The 17,448-nt window shown below is 38.0% G+C and overlaps 1 protein-coding gene across 1 annotated transcript in view; it reads left to right on the forward strand.

Moving 5' to 3' along the window:
• The window catches only part of FOXO1 (forkhead box O1), a 40,247-nt gene extending 30,841 nt beyond the window's left edge, over window positions 1–9,406 (forward strand). Inside the window, exon 3 of the mRNA XM_075265915.1 lies at window positions 3,832–9,406. The gene's annotated coding sequence lies outside the window, so the exon portion shown is untranslated. The remainder of the gene's footprint in view (window positions 1–3,831) is intronic.
• Window positions 9,407–17,448: the final 8,042 nt, after the last annotated feature.

The following is a 17,448-nucleotide window of genomic DNA, read 5'->3' on the forward strand; positions in this document are numbered from 1 at the left end:
TCTATCATCTATCTATCATCTATCTATCTATCATCTATCTATCATCTATCTATCATCTATCTATCATCTATCTATCATCTATCTATCTATCATCTATCTATCATCTATCTATCTATCATCTATCTATCATCTATCTATCATCTATCTATCTATCATCTATCTATCATCTATCTATCTATCATCTATCTATCTATCATCTATCTATCATCTATCTATCTATCATCTATCTATCTATCATCTATCTATCTATCATCTATCTATCATCTATCTATCATCTATCTATCTATCTATCTATCATCTATCTATCTATCATCTATCTATCATCTATCTATCATCTATCTATCTATCATCTATCTATCTATCATCTATCTATCATCTATCTATCTATCATCTATCTATCTATCATCTATCTATCTATCATCTATCTATCTATCTATCATCTATCTATCATCTATCTATCATCTATCTATCTATCATCTATCTATCTATCATCTATCTATCATCTATCTATCTATCATCTATCTATCTATCATCTATCTATCATCTATCTATCTATCTATCATCTATCTATCATCTATCTATCTATCATCTATCTATCATCTATCTATCTATCATCTATCTATCATCTATCTATCTATCATCTATCTATCTATCATCTATCTATCTATCATCTATCTAATATCTATCATCTATCTATCTATCATCTATCTATCTATCATCTATCTATCTATCATCTATCTATCATCTATCTATCATCTATCTATCTATCATCTATCTATCATCTATCTATCTATCATCTATCTATCTATCATCTATCTATCATCTATCTATCTATCATCTATCTATCTATCATCTATCTATCTATCATCTATCTATCATCTATCTATCTATCATCTATCTATCATCTATCTATCTATCATCTATCTATCATCTATCTATCATCTATCTATCATCTATCTATCATCTATCTATCATCTATCTATCATCTATCTATCATCTATCTATCTATCATCTATCTATCTATCATCTATCTATCTATCATCTATCTATCTATCATCTATCTATCTATCTATCATCTATCTATCATCTATCTATCATCTATCTATCTATCATCTATCTATCTATCATCTATCTAATATCTATCATCTATCTATCTATCATCTATCTAATATCTATCATCTATCTATCTATCTAATATCTATCTATCTATCTATCTAATATCTATCTATCTATCTAATATCTATCTATCTATCTAATATCTATCTATCTATCTAATATCTATCTATCTATCTATCTATCTAATATCTATCTATCTATCTATCTAATATCTATCTATCTATCTAATATCTATCTATCTATCTAATATCTATCTATCTATCTAATATCTATCTATCTATCTATCTAATATCTATCTATCTATCTATCTAATATCTATCTATCTATCTATCTATCTATCTAATATCTATCTATCTATCTAATATCTATCTATCTATCTAATATCTATCTATCTATCTATCTATCTAATATCTATCTATCTATCTATCTATCTATCTAATATCTATCTATCTATCTATCTATCTATCTATCTATCTAATATCTATCTATCTATCTAATATCTATCTATCTATCTATCTAATATCTATCTATCTATCTATCTAATATCTATCTATCTATCTATCTATCTAATATCTATCATCTATCTATCTATCATCTATCTAATATCTATCATCTATCTATCATTCTATCTATCTAATATCTATCTAATATCTATCTATCTATCTATCTAATATCTATCTATCTATCTATCTAATATCTATCTATCTATCTAATATCTATCTATCTATCTAATATCTATCTATCTATCTAATATCTATCTATCTATCTAATATCTATCTATCTATCTAATATCTATCTATCTATCATCTATCTATCATTCTATCTATCTAATATCTATCTAATATCTATCTATCTATCTAATATCTATCTATCTATCTAATATCTATCTATCTATCTAATATCTATCTATCTATCTAATATCTATCTATCTATCTATCTAATATCTATCTATCTATCTAATATCTATCTATCTATCTATCTAATATCTATCTATCTATCTATCTAATATCTATCTATCTATCTAATATCTATCTATCTATCTAATATCTATCTATCTATCTAATATCTATCTATCTATCTATCTAATATCTATCTATCTATCTATCTAATATCTATCTATCTATCTATCTATCTATCTATCTAATATCTATCTATCTATCTATCTAATATCTATCTATCTATCTATCTATCTAATATCTATCTATCTATCTATCTATCTATCTAATATCTATCTATCTATCTATCTATCTATCTATCTATCTATCTAATATCTATCTATCTATCTAATATCTATCTATCTATCTATCTAATATCTATCTATCTATCTATCTAATATCTATCTATCTATCTATCTATCTAATATCTATCTATCTATCTATCTAATATCTATCTATCTATCTAATATCTATCTATCTATCTATCGTCATGGCTTCCTAAGCTCCATGTTGTAGAGATGCAGAAGGTGCCGATGTACTGCCGCCCTTACAAGAAGCAGCAGTCAGGATTACCAGAACACCCCAAACACCCTTGTCTTTATGAGCCATGATGCAATAGTGACCGCTCCTCTATGAATCACACTTGTCCCAGTGATCCAATCCTGCCTCATGGTATTGTATTGCATTGCTTCATGTAATACCTTCTTACATTTCAGCCATGGTTGTAGGTGTAAGATGTAATGACACTTTTAACCACTTTTTATAGATTAAATCTTTGAGAAGTTGAGGATATTTTATTACATCTTTGTGCGGTTTTCTTGATACAATTAATGATGATGATTTTCTCCACGTATATAGCTGCTTTCATAGACACTGGTTAAAGGGACTTTCCAGCCACATGAAATTTTTATGATAGTCTAAAAAGGCAAAAATACCTACCTTCTTATACATCGCCCTGCGGTCCATGCTTAGTCTTCCTAAGTCTTCTACTGGTCTGTATTCACCCAGCTCAGGGATACTGTGGAAATACCAAGCGACTGTAGAGAGTTGGTCTGGTCCTTTTATGGCTGAGACCTATAAGCTTGCCAGGCAGGGAACTTAAAGGGATTCAATCATTAATTTTTTTTTTTTTTTTTTTTGTACCTAACACGTAGAAATAGCCTTAAGAAAGGCTATTCTTCTCCTACCTTTAGATGTCTTCTCTGTGCCGCAGTTTGGTAGAAATCTCGGTTTTCTTCTGTATGCAAATGAGTTCTCTCGCAGCACTGGGAGCGGTCTCCAGCGCTCAAACAGCACTGGGGGCGTCCCCAATGCTGAGAAATCTCCAGTGCCGCCTCCATCTTCAGGAATGGCCTCTCCCCGCGTCTTCTTCCAGCGCTGACTTCAATAAATAAACGAAAATCATGGACAATCTCTTTAGTCTTATGTCCCCTGAATATTGTCACCACAGTGGGACTTTTTTTTTTCTAAGATAATGCCAGTGAGGTTACAAGTGCCTTGAGGGAGCTCTGAAGCCGACCAAATCATCAGAAGGCTCTACCCTTCTGATGTGATGTCTCCATCTTTCTTCAGCATGACTTTCCTTTATATAGAAGTCATGTGTGCATATGCAGCGTTGACATATATAAGGATATGGTGCACATTGGTTCCCCTGAACAATTCCTAAAACATATTGAGTTGTATTGAATGGTCTAAGTTCTTATGACTTGTCTCTTATGTATAAATGTTAAACTTTATCAACATTAAAATTCCCTAAAATATATTATTTGTGTTTTTTTAGGCAGCATCGCCATAAAGGACAGCGGAAGAAACCTCCAAAGATGCTCTTCTCTGGCCAGTTCTTTGTTCAAGCCCGAAGAAATCTGGAAATGTCCCAATGTTTGCCAGTTCTGTGCTGCTCCTGGACCTCTATCACTATGAAGTGCCAAACTGACTTTAAAAAAAAAAAAAAAAAAAAAAAAAAATCTACGGGGGAAAAAAAGAAAAAAAAACAGCAGCCTGTGTCGTCGTTGCCATTCGGGTGCTTGTATGAGCAGTAAAGAGATGATGACTTTCTGGTGTCGTGTACCCGCTTCTTTGCTCTAGGTGCTTGCTGTGGATGTGAGATCTGCTTAGCAATGGGGCTTCTTGCTACAATTGCTCTCTTGTTAAGACTGGAAGCTACATAAGCCCTTAATGCACTAAATGACCTGCGGAAGCATAAAGTGCTATTGCCAGCAACATTTTTTTAATGCTAGTCGTCTCTTTTGGTAACTGCCAAATGTATGTTTAGCGGCAATGGTCTAATTTATTTACATTCCAAGCTAACGGGGGCGCTCCCTGTTATTGGACCAATGTATACATAATCCTGGGTTGGTGCTAGTATTTTGTTAAAAAAAAGAAAATTTAAAAAAATAACTTTTCTGCCCTACAAATTACAGAACTGGAATGTGTTAACCTGGGCACAGAGTTTTTAGTCTGCCTATTTACGTGACACATATGGCGCTGTAATGTCGCCATCCCACAATGCCAGAGAGTCCTTGTTTGGGTTTTAATGGGGACTATAGGTTAAACTGTACAGGAGACTGACTCATAGCAGCTGCTTTCATTTCCAACATGCTTTTGGAACGTATTAAAGCCTATATGCACTATGGTGTCACCTGTGCGCAATAGTTTACTGCACCTTAAAAGCTATGTGTAAAACCAATAAAATTTAAAAAAAAAAAAAAAAAATATATATATATATATATATATATATATATATATATTTTAAAATAATGGTCTAGAGCATTTAAGGGCTTGATCACACGGGGCAAGAGGGGGCAGATTTTGGCGCTGAATCTTCCTCAAAATCCGCCCCCTCACAATAGAGGTCTATGCAGACCGCTAGCAGTTTGTTCCCACTAGCGGAAAAAAGAAGCGAGCTGCCCTTTCTTCAGGTGGATTTTACAGCTGATTCAGCCCCGGCGTCCGCCTCACAGCAGCACCGTCCGGACTAGGCTCACTCATTTGGGCCTACTCCGGAGCTGCAGGCGCATTTTGGTCCTATTCTGACGTGGCTTCCCGCGTCAAAATTGGGGCCAAAATACACCATCTTGTGCCCCGTGTGAACTAGCCCTAATATTTAGCAACCACAAATTTTGTCTCTACAGCTCTGTACCGTCCTATCTCCATGATAACAGACCACAAACAAGCCTTGTGTAGTCTGAGTCCACGTTAATATTCCCTTTTTTTTTTTTATCAATATTAAACTTTTTACTAATATACTTTTGGCGAATTGGTAAAAACGAAGCGGATAGAAGAAAATCTGGCAGCAAGATCGACTGCACAGGGTTTGTCTGGTACTATGGAGATGCAGAAGTCTGCTGTGGAGATGTGGACACAAAACATTGGGAAATCTTTTCCCTCCATTTTATTGTAGCTACATTGGAGCCATAAGGTATAGTGGATGTATACATAGCCTTTAATGCAGACTGTAGAGGAGTGTCACTCATCGGGGCTCGCTGGTATTTTGGGTTCGTCCACATATAGTGCCTGGATTGTATAGCTCTCTGCCTAAATTCGAGCACATCTTGAAACCAATTGAAGGGTTCAGCCTACAAGCAGTCAACCATAGAGATAATGGCTTATGTCCGATCTTGTACAGAAAGTGTTTTTAATATGTGTGTATACTTGTTTTCTCTCATAATTTTAATTTCGTTTAGGTAAATCATTATCAATAATGACGTCTGTCTGAACTGTGCCAGCATTGTAGAATCCCTCATAGCACAGGAGCGTTCAGTATTTCATTGTGTGCTTTGTACCAGCTTTTGTACCTACAGGATTTTTTTTTTCCCCGTGTTTTAATATTTTCATGGAAGAAATTGTGTAAATAAGAAGTAGATATTTCTTCATTTTGCCTAAAAGAAATGTATAATTATTTGTACCGCTTGCTTGGGAGAGAATCAAGACTTTTTTAAAAAATAATTTCCATGTAGAAACCCCCTCCCTCCAAGCTTCATAATACTGCTATAATAGACGGGCCGCTCACAGCCCCTAACCTGCAACATGGATGATCCTGGCCAAAGAATGTGTAAGTGGTAGGCACCATGTTGGTGGAGAAGTGTTTGCCATCCATTGCTGTCATAGGTTTGGTATATTTCCTGGAGGTCGTATTGTGGTCTTGCACAGCAACGTTATTCAGATGTCTTCATGGTCGGAGGACAGTAGATATGTGCTGCCTTATACACTGGTGGCCTTTTAATCTGCAGGTATACTAGTCATATGCTTAGTCTCATTATGGAATATTTATCCCATATCTCACTGCATGGTATTTCAGTTTTTCAGCTATATCCTATCGGAAGGGACCAGAGTCTGAGCAACCTGCTGAACAGCAGTTTAAAGGTCCTTGGTCTCCATTTTGTTCGCAATGGTCCATCTATCTGCATGCTGTCTACTTTGATTTGGTGGTGATGACGATATTTCAGCTTCGTCCCGTTCACTTGAAAGGGAAAGAGATGTAATATCCTGCACCGTTGCGTCTTAAGTGTTGCAGGTACATGGATTCAACAAAGCAATGAGGCCGCTGCACTCTCCCAAGCACCTTCATCCCTTCAGGCTGGTGATCGGTGCGGTTGCTCAGGTATGAAACCTACCAATCTAATATTTGTGGCCGGTCCTAAGGCTTAGGCCATCAATAATGGAAAGCAGAAACCCCTTTAAGGCAAGGGACACACTGGGTGACTTTGCGGTGGGTTAGCTGTGGTGGATTCGCTGGCAGCTAACCTGCTGTGTTGTACGTTTCAGCAAATCCCACCCATGCGCTGCCAAAAAATATCAATTATTGCCACGTGTTGGATGCAGTTTTTAACCTTTTACCATCGTAGTTGGAGGCCAAAGAATTGTGGAGGCTTTTTCTGTGGCAGAGTAGGCTGCAGGATCTCCACTGTGGGGTGTATCCAGCCTAAAGATGCCCTGATACTGGCGGCCAATGTAAGTGGTGGTCAGGAGCTCCACAAATGCTCTTTATGTCCAGGATTAGAAAAAATACATGTTTCTACCCCCCTCCCCACAGGTAGCCCACGCTTGCCCACTGGGTAGTTATCCATATAGAGGATTAGTTCCACATTTACTTGAATCAGAATTTTTGCTTATTCTCAGAAAAATGCATTGACCATGTGATAGACTCTGTCGTCAATGGACTTGGGCTTCTGCCCTATTTTTTGAGGGGGAGAATACCCTTTTGATAACTGGAAACGATTTTGTCAATGTCTAGAATTTACCTAAGTTTAGATTCACACTAGTGCTCGGTCTCTGCCCTTCAGGCCAGAAATCGGCGGAGAGAAGTTCTGCTCTGCCAGTTTAAGCCCGGTTCACATTCGGGTTTCCGTGCCGAGAGTCCGCTTGGGGATCCCCTAAACGGAAACCTATCCACAAAAAAAGTGTTTACCTAAGGAAATCCGTGGACCCCGTAGACTATAATGGGGTCTGCGTAGCTTCTGCTCGCTTTCCGCACCAAAAATGCAGAGAGAAGTGCTACTTATAGGACTTTTCTCTCTGCATATGTCATGCGGATAGGGGAACGGATTGCCTTGAACGCAGATGTGAACTGATCCTTAAGTAGAATCTCGGGTGCCTGAATCTAGTGTAAGATGTATTCCCATATACAGTAAGATTTCCTCCTGCTCTTGTGATACATTTGGTGCTCATTCTCTTTCCATTTATGCAAAAAAAACACTAAACCTGGATCTTTGGGCATATGACAGTAAAACTTTGGCTCAGATACATTATAATAAAAGCCACATGACCTCCAGCGTACAAAACCCGACTTGTGCCCAAACTGACTGAATCTATCTATGCATCATCTCTCTGCTCCGCCTGTGCCGTTCTGATGTTGTTCCATTGTCGGTGGCGTTGTGTTGTTTTCTTAGTACTATGTATAATGTTTAGTTAGGCCTATATCGGTGCAGTTCTTGATGTTTTAGTAGGCTGCAGTCCTTGCTTTAACGCAAGCTTGTTACCTACGTTAACTTATTATGTGGCCATTTAGCGATCATGCCTGCCGTACCTCCTGCTTGTGCAGACATTTGTGGCTATCTCGCCAGTAGTTTGTAACTGGACACATTGTATAACGTGCAATATATACCGTAAGCAAGCTGTTCATTTTTTGCACCAACTGGGTGGGCTTTAGTGATGATGCTTGGGCGATAAGAGATCGGGGTCTGGGCAGGTTACACTGCTGATCTTTGTCTACAAGGATCTAACTGCTTCAAGACCTTTAAAGCCTGACTCGAAACCTAGAATTTCATATATGACTGGAGTTAAGCACAACCCACTGGATTTGTAGAGGTTTTACGAAACTGAGATCTACGGTGCGGTTTGCAGATTCGTTGCACTATATGGCTGCGTTTGCACCTATTCAAAATCAAAATTGTGTAATTTTTTTTTATTTTTTTTTCCCGCCCATAGAAGTTTTAACATGCACTATATACATGCACCCTAATAGTATGGTGCCCCATGGTGTTCAAAGTATATAGCAATATGCATGTCCATCTTCTGAGTGTTGGTGGACACTGTCCTCCTCCCTGCAGCCAGGTCCTTGCATAGTGTCTAGAACAATGCATCAGGTCCCTTTCCTGCACAGTGGACCGTTGTAAGATACTGCACAATGGTATAGGTCAGAAATATACATTGGGATACTCCTGATGTATACCTGTAAGGTCTAGGCATTGCATGAGGTCACCCTGCTGCACCAAACATGGGGACAGAGGAATGGATGGCTTGTAACACACCGCACCATAGATCTCATGTCTAAACCTCTGTGAATAGCTTGACTCAAAATATTTAAATTTTTTTTTTTTTTGTTCCAAAAATAAATTTTATTTAGGCTCTTAAAAGATCAGTGTGCCCTTTCTTACATGTTGGGGACCAATATATAAAAACAAAAAAATCTTACATTTGCACTTGTTAAACCACTGGAAAAAAAAAAAAAAGTTATCAGTGCATTAGCTGATATTTTATTCATATTTTAGATATAAAATTGTTTAAATCCCTTAATTTATGACTGATTTATATTAATTTTAAGTTGTATATTCCTTAGAGGCTACACAGCGGTTCATGCAAGCAAAACTTTTCTGACGTTTATTTTTTTCCCGGTTTTTCAAACATCATCCATTCAACATGAAGTCAAGAATTCAGCAATATGTGTAATATTGGCATGTAAAAACGGCTTTCTTTTGTTGTATTGCAGCATTTTCACGTTTTTATTTTTTTTATTTAGTTTCTTAACAATTCATGATTCAATATCTGCAGACAAGTGCCTGATGTATTTACAGACACAAGAACAATCTGTTGTATGAAGCCATAAATGTATATAAATTATGCTACAAATGACTGTCCGCTACTTGTTTCGTGTCTTTATTTCCAACAAAACCACCTCATTAATAAGGTTAAAAATTTTCTTTGTATGTAATAGTTTAAAAAAACCTTATTCTAAATGTATAGATTTGGTGGGGTTTTTACAAAAACATATAATTTTTTTTTTTTTTTTTTTTTTAAGGAAAGATCTGAGTATTTTGCTTGTGGAATCTGTGACCAGAAACCCTTAATCAATTAGCCTCATTAAGGGCCCATTCACACTGTACTCTATCACTGACTCTGCTGCTTCCCATTACACACAATGGGAGGCAATCGGAGCAGGATGCTGGAAATAGAAGCCCCCTGTTTGATGTTGCCATTGATTCGATCACCGTATCACCAGCATAAGGGTAAGTTCACATGGAGTTTTTGGTCAGGGTTTTGAGGCCATATTCACCTCAAAATCCTGACCAAAAAAAAAGTGTTCCCATTGAAATCAGGTGCTCATTCTTCAGGCCATTTCACCTCACGATTCGGCCTGAAGACACGCCCTCCTCCGGACTAGGCTCATTCATTGAGCTTAATCCGGAGCGGAGTGTGTGGCTGGATGCCACTGCAGTGCACCGGCTGTCAGTCGCGGCTACCCGGTTTTTGGCCTCCGCCTCAGGTTCTGGACCAAAAAACTCCATCTGAATTTACCCTAAGACACGCTGATGGTTAAGCCAATTCATCTGGGTCTAGTCCACAATGGAAAATCGTAGTTTTGCTTTTTAGTGGTCCACCACTGGGAGCTGAATAAGGAGCAATCGGAGGCAGATCTTTCCAAAGTTTTCTAGAATTTTATAACTTAACTATGACAAGGGGAAATTCTTTACATTTAGATAAAAAAAATGTTTTTTTACAGCAACAGCTTTGGAGTAGTGGAACTCACTGCCACATGATCTGGTGATGTCTGATCACTTGTACGTCTTCTAGAGGAGCCTGGATAGGAGAGAATGTTGATGTAGGAAATCGGGGAGGAATTTTTCCTTTGCTGGGGACAATTACTGTTCACCTCATGGGCATTTTTTAAAAATTTTATTTTCCCACCACTGGATCAATGTTTTCAGAAACTCAACATTTCAATCTCAGCTGTGTAACTGTTAGGATTTTCTCTATGGATAAAAATTTGGTTCATGGTCATGTGATACAGGTCCGCAGCTCGTTAGCGGAAATCACTTTGATTACTGTGCTGTGACTGTAACAAGCTGTGCACATGTGTTCATCACATGACCGTAGACCGTACATCACATGACCATTGTCTGATTTTTATCCACTAGATGTAAACAAAGAACAGCAGCAAGCAGAGATTTAGAAAACCCTGAGGAGTTGATCCAAGTATATTGGACAATTGTACAGCTTTCCATCATAATAATACAAAAAAAACCCCACTTATTTGATGAAACTGGAAAACCCTTTTAGGGTACATTCATACGGAGTAATACGGCACGGATTCTGGCACGATAACTCATGTAAGAATCAGAGCTGATAAAAAAAACAAAACTCCCATTCACGTCAATGGATTTCGTTTAACGCGTGAAACACATTGAAATCAATGGGAGGCTTTTTTTAAAAAAAAATGTTTATATCGGCGCTGATTCTTACGCTAGTTGTTATGCCAGAATCAGCGCCGTATTACTCTGTGTGAATGCCCCATGTTGCGGAAACGCAGCTTTTTTTTTTCTCCCTTTTCTTCTTTCTTCTTCTTTTGAGCCAAATCCAGGAGTGGACTGAGCAGAAGCATAAAAATTTCCTATATATTTCCCATTCCTTTGTAGACATTCTTGTCTTGGATATCCCCTAGCTAAAACTTAAAATTTAATAAATACTATTTAAAGATGGCGTACAGCCAAAATGGAAACCAAAAGTAGATAGTAGTTATAGCTGTGGGCGTACTCCCTCATAACTGGAAAAAAAAAAAAAAAAATCTGTTCTCCGTGCTAGCAGCCCTGGTATCTAATAACTTTTCACAATTGTCTCAAAGCACCCACAATCCCCATAATCTTCTCATAAAGATGGGGATCAGGGGAGCAAAGATAAAAGAGGACAAACCTACAAGGGACAAATGATAGTCATGATACTACAATTTCAAAGACCTGACTCAGTACTCAAAGGAGGTAACCAAAAGTACCAGTCTGCAGGAAATTTGGCACCATTGATCAAGGGGTTAACACTTTTGCAGGCGTATCTCCACCCTATTGCTCACAATATCTGCTTGCCTGTTCTAGGTACTCAAATATAAATGTCAGAGCCACTGAATATATGGCCATAAATTCTAATGGAACCTCAGCAGTGTCCCTTAAAGATTCTTGCATGTGAATAAACTGTAGTATAATAACTGCCCCCATACACACCACTGCCAGCTCAGTATATTGACTAGGCTAGCAGGGCATTGACACAAAAGAAGTGGATTGTATAATTAAACTGGAATGAGGCATTAATTCACACCAGTCAACGCACGTTTCACTAGTTAGGCTTCTCAACAGGATAACAAAGTTGATAAATTTGCAGTAATAACTGCATTTCCCTGAGTCCTGGTGGTGGATAAGGACTCCTGGAAATGCAGTTATTCTTATTGATGGAATTAGCGGGATTCCCAGGAGCTTGGGAAATCTTCAGATGGAGAGTGACACACCCAGTTCTCTTAGCTGGCTCCATTTGTGACAAAAGTTCTTGGGTCTCATAGAATCATAAGCTTCTGTGTAGTCACACCTTTCTTGCTGGGGTGCCCCCCTCCTCTTACTCCCTGATGTAGGGAAGACCAGCTAATCTTCATCCTAAAAATCTAGAGCATGAATTGTTTCACAGAGCTGAAGTCAATGACAGATAAGCCTTCTCCATGCCTGGCTACCCAAGAAATAACAAAAAGTAATAAAATTTTGCTGGCAGGAACAATCCTTGTATACATAAAATCCTTTATGGCGCATTGATAATCATGAGATCACAGACGTCCATGTAAGCACTGTGCGATGCACATTACACAAGTCTGGAATCATTGCCCGAAAATGGTTATAGAAGCCTTGAGTTCAATATTGTCTTAAGAAGCATCGGCACAAGTTTGCAAAAAAAGTACAAAAAGTGGACAGTAGAAGTGTGTGATTTGGAGCGATGAAACAAACGTCAATAGACTGGGCTCTGATGGGTAGAAATGGGTCTGGAAAAAAGTGAAATTGAAGAAACTGTCAAGTTTTGGTGGAGGAAACCTGATGATATGGGATTGTTTCACAGCTAAAGCTGTTGGTTACTTGATCAGTATCAATGGTGGTCTCAATTTTTTCAAGTACTATGAGTATGAAAAAGATGGCATAGTGTTCCAACACTACAACATCCCGAAGCATATGTCAAGATTAATGAAGAAATGGTTCAGTGACAATGAAGTAGAGGCGATGGATTGGCCTACACAGTCCCCAGACCTCGACCCAATTGGAACCTTGTGGGAAGATTTGAAGAAAAATCTGTATTTATACCCAATTGAGTTGACCAGTGTGCATCAACATTGGGAACATGTAGAAGAGACTTGGGAACAGATTTCGGTTGAGACACTTCTGAATCTGATGAAGAGCATGCCCAGAAGGCTTCAGGCATTGGTGAAAGCTAAAGGTGGATATACAAAATAATAAAAAATCAAAATTTTGAATTTTTTCAGAGCAAAACCGTAGCAATGCAGTGACATGACAAGAGTCTGCAGAACTCATTATATGCTAAATCGTTGCTAGTCAAATTTAAGTATGAGATAGCCAAGAGGATTGTCTATAAATGATGGTAGTCACACGTACCAAGCTATAGTGGATGGTGAGATACGGGACTGAATGATTGGCAGTGTATATGAATTATTAGAACTTGTTCCATTGTACTTTACTGCGAGCCTGAGATTATATCAGACAAGATGCAGCCTGAAAAATTCTGCTAAATAAACCATAATGTCTACTCCATCCATATCTGGCTCATTATACATACCCAGGTCTACGGAGGTGGATAAGGATCCTGTCACCCAGTAGGAGAGTTATGAATAATGATGGGGACTTTGGTGTTACCTATCACTGTCTTATGAGTCCCCTGAATAGTTTGATCAGATGGCTATGTTATGGGCACGATACCGGGACCTCTCGTGAATTACACTTAGCTTGTCATGTACATATGTCCTTTTTATTTCACAGTCCTCTTTATAGTTTATGGTGCTCTGGTTTGTGGTTACGTCACATTTAGTTTATGTTTCTAGTGAATTTCAATGCAGTTTAGACCTAGACTTAGGACCACGCTGAGTTATAGATGGTCTGTAATAGGCGTGAAGAACTTCAGTACAATGTTGGCACCGGTTCTTAAAAAGAAACCATTTTATGACACATGAAAAAGTTCACTGGAAGGAAAATCTGACGGACAGACGAGCAACCTGCGTCATTGGGAGTTCTGTTTGTCTTCTCTGGGATGAGCAGAAAGGACATTTGGAATCGGATGAACCTAATGGGGTTGGAAGTTTTAAGCTTTTCATATCTATGCAATTCTTTATTATATTTCTAATAAGTATTTTATATATATATATATATATATATATATATATATATATATATATATATATATGAAGAGCTCAACGGAAAAATGGCCTAAGTCCACATTTTGTCATATTTCAAATTATTACCTAGAAAGCTTCTTTGTACCTCGTTCTATGCATTGGGTTTACAAGGTACCTAGGATTAATGACCTAAGTCCATATATTTCAATGCAGAAGAATTTACATTCAATGGAATAATGGCCTAAGTCCAATACAAACTTACTTCACAATATTGATTTTTGGACTTAGGCCATTTTTCCGTTGAGCTCTTCATATATATATACAGTCCTATGAAAAAGTTTGGGCACCCCTATTAATCTTAATCATTTTTAGTTCTAAATATTTTGGTGTTTGCAGCAGCCATTTCAGTTTGATATCTCTAATAACTGATGGACACAGTAATATTTCAGGATTGAAATGAGGTTTATTGTACTAACAGAAAATGTGCAATATGCATTAAACCAAAATTTGACCGGTGCAAAAATATGGGCACCCTTATCATTTTATTGATTTGAATACTCCTAACTACTTTTTACTGACTTACTGAAGCACAAAATTGGTTTTGTAACCTCACTGAGCTTTGAACTTCATAGCCAGATCTATCCAATCATGAAAAAAGGTATTTAAGGTGGCCAATTGCAAGTTGTTCCCCTATTTGAATCTCCTCTGAAGAGTGGCATCATGGGCTACTCAAAACAACTCTCAAATTATCTGAAAACAGATCATTCAACATAGTTGTTCAGGGGAAGGATACACAAAGTTGTCTCAGAGATTTAACCTGTCAGTTTCCACTGTGAGGAACATAGTAAGGAGATGGAAGATCACAGGGAGAGTTCTTGTTAAGCCCAGAAGTGGCAGGCCAAGAAAAATATCAGAAAGGCAGAGAAGAAGAATGGTGAGAACAGTCAAGGACAATCCACAGACCACCTCCAAAGAGCTGCAGCATCATCTTGCTGCAGATGGTGTCACTGTGCATCGGTCAACAATAGAGCGCACTTTGCACAAGGAGAAGCTGTATGGGAGAGTGATGAGAAAGAAGCTGTTTCTGCAAGCACGCCACAAACCGAGTCACCTGAGGTATGCAAAAGCACATTTGGACAAGCCAGCTTCATTTCGGAAGAAGGTCCTGTGGACTGATGAAACAAAGATTGAGTTGTTTGGTCATACAAAAAGGCGTTATGCATGGCGTCCAAAAAAACAGCATTCCAAGAAAAACACTTGCTATCCACTGTAAAATTTGGTGGAGGTTCCATCATGCTTTGGGGCTGTGTGGCCAATGCCGGCACCGGGAATCTTGTTAAAGTTGAGGGTCGCATGGATTCCACTCAGTATCGGCAGATTCTTGAGAATAATGTTCAAGAATCAGTGACGAAGTTGAAGTTACGCCGGGGATGGATATTTCAGCAAGACAATGATCCAAAACACCGCTCCAAATCGACTCAGGCATTCATGCAGAGGAACAATTACAATGTTCTGGAATGGCCATCCCAGTCCCCAGACCTGAATATCATTGAACATTTGTGGGATGATTTGAAGCGGGCTGTCCATGCTCGGCGACCATCAAACTTAACTGAACTTGAATTGTTTTGCAAAGAGGAATGGTCCAAAATACCTTCATCCAGGATCCAGGAATTGATTAAAAGCTACAGGAAGTGACTAGAGGCTGTTATCTTTGCAAAAGGAGGATCTACTAAATATTAATGTCACTTATCTGTTGAGGTGCCCATACTTTTGCACCAGTCAAATTTTGGTTTAATGCATATTGCACATTTTCTGTTAGTACAATAAACCTCATTTCAATCCTGAAATATTACTGTGTCCATCAGTTATTAGATATATCAAACTGAAATGGCTGTTGCAAATACCAAAATATTTAGAACTAAAAATGATTAAGATTAATAGGGGTGCCCAAACTTTTTCATAGGACTGAATATAGATTGTGAACCCCATATAGGGATCACAATGTACAATTATTTCCCTATCAGTGTGTCTTTGTAGAATGGGAGGAAATCCACTGAAACACGGGGAGAACATACAAACTCCTTGCAGATGTTGTTCCTGGTGGGATTCAAACCCAGGACTCGAGCACTGCAGTGCTAACCAATGTGCCACCGTGTTGCCCCTATATTACTAATAAGTATTTTAACTGTTGTTGGCTAGTTTGGATTGATGGATTTAGGAAACTTCTATTGAGTGACAAGCACAGCACATTGATAATAATTGACTATATACAAAAAATTTTTGAAAAACATACAGTAAGGTTGGATTATACAATTTATAACCTTTTATTCATTAAAACTTTTTTTTATAGTTAAAATCTCCTAGAATCTGAGTAAAATAAGTCAACAGCGGTAATCAACTCATTTCTTAAAGTGAGTCTGTCCACAGATAGATACGTTAGGGTCACTTGAATCAAAAAGTGTTTTCCCGTTGTGAATCAGGGCTGCCGTTGCCAAGAAATCGGTATTTTTGTCAATATGCTGTTTGTCATTAATATGCTGTTTGTCATTGCTTCAAAGAGGTAAGCGACTATACCTTCAGTGGTCCAAAGTGCCATCAGTGGTTAGCACTGCAGCACTGGAGTCCTGGGTTCAAATCCAACCATAGACAACATCTGCAAGGAGTTTTTATGTTTTCTCAGTGTTTGTATGGGTTTCAGAAAAGAGAAAAAAGAAGAGACACCGAGCGCCACTAAGTGTAGTATTAAACAATATGTGGTGGATTAATGTATAGTAATCACCCAGATGGCCTCTCACCTTTGGGGGTTGTGAGTTCATCACAACACCTTTGTCAACATAACATTGGTAATCCAGATGAGAATGGAAGCGGATCACCCTGCAGACACCGGCGAACCGGAAGGATACAGTGGACAGAGAAAGACCAAGGGTCTCAAAACAGGAGATCTGTGCTTACCAGGATATAGCACAACATGAACAAGATAGCCCGAAACGCGTCATCCTGGCCTTTTTGACCATTGTTTCAATTAAAGGATTTTGGATAAGAATTTCTGGATTGTGTCGTGCTATATCCCAGCGAGCGCAGATCTCCTGTTTTGAGACCCTTGGTCTTTCTCGGTCCTTTTTGTATGGGTTTCCTCCATATACTCCGGCTTCCTTTGAAACTCAAAAGACATACTGATAGGGAATGTAGATTGTGAACCCTATATGGCAGGGTTAGGGAACCTTTGGCTCTCCAGCTGCTGTGAAACTACAACTACCATCATGCTTCATTCACTTCCATGGGAGTTCCCAGAACAGCAGAGCCAGTATGCATGCTGGGAATTGTAGTTTTGCAACAGCTGGAGAGCCGTACGTTCCCTACCCCTACTATATGGGATAGTGACTGACAATGTCTGTAAAATGATGCGGAATATGATGGAGCTCTACAAGTAAGCTAATTGTATTATCTATGCTGCTGTAACTCACTGAATTTTCCCATGGTGGGACTATTAAAGGATTATCTGATCTTAAATACATAATATACTAATAACTTATA

The sequence above is a fragment of the Leptodactylus fuscus genome, chromosome 2, assembly GCF_031893055.1.
Source record: "Leptodactylus fuscus isolate aLepFus1 chromosome 2, aLepFus1.hap2, whole genome shotgun sequence".
In the NCBI taxonomy this organism is placed as follows: Eukaryota; Metazoa; Chordata; class Amphibia; order Anura; family Leptodactylidae; genus Leptodactylus; species Leptodactylus fuscus.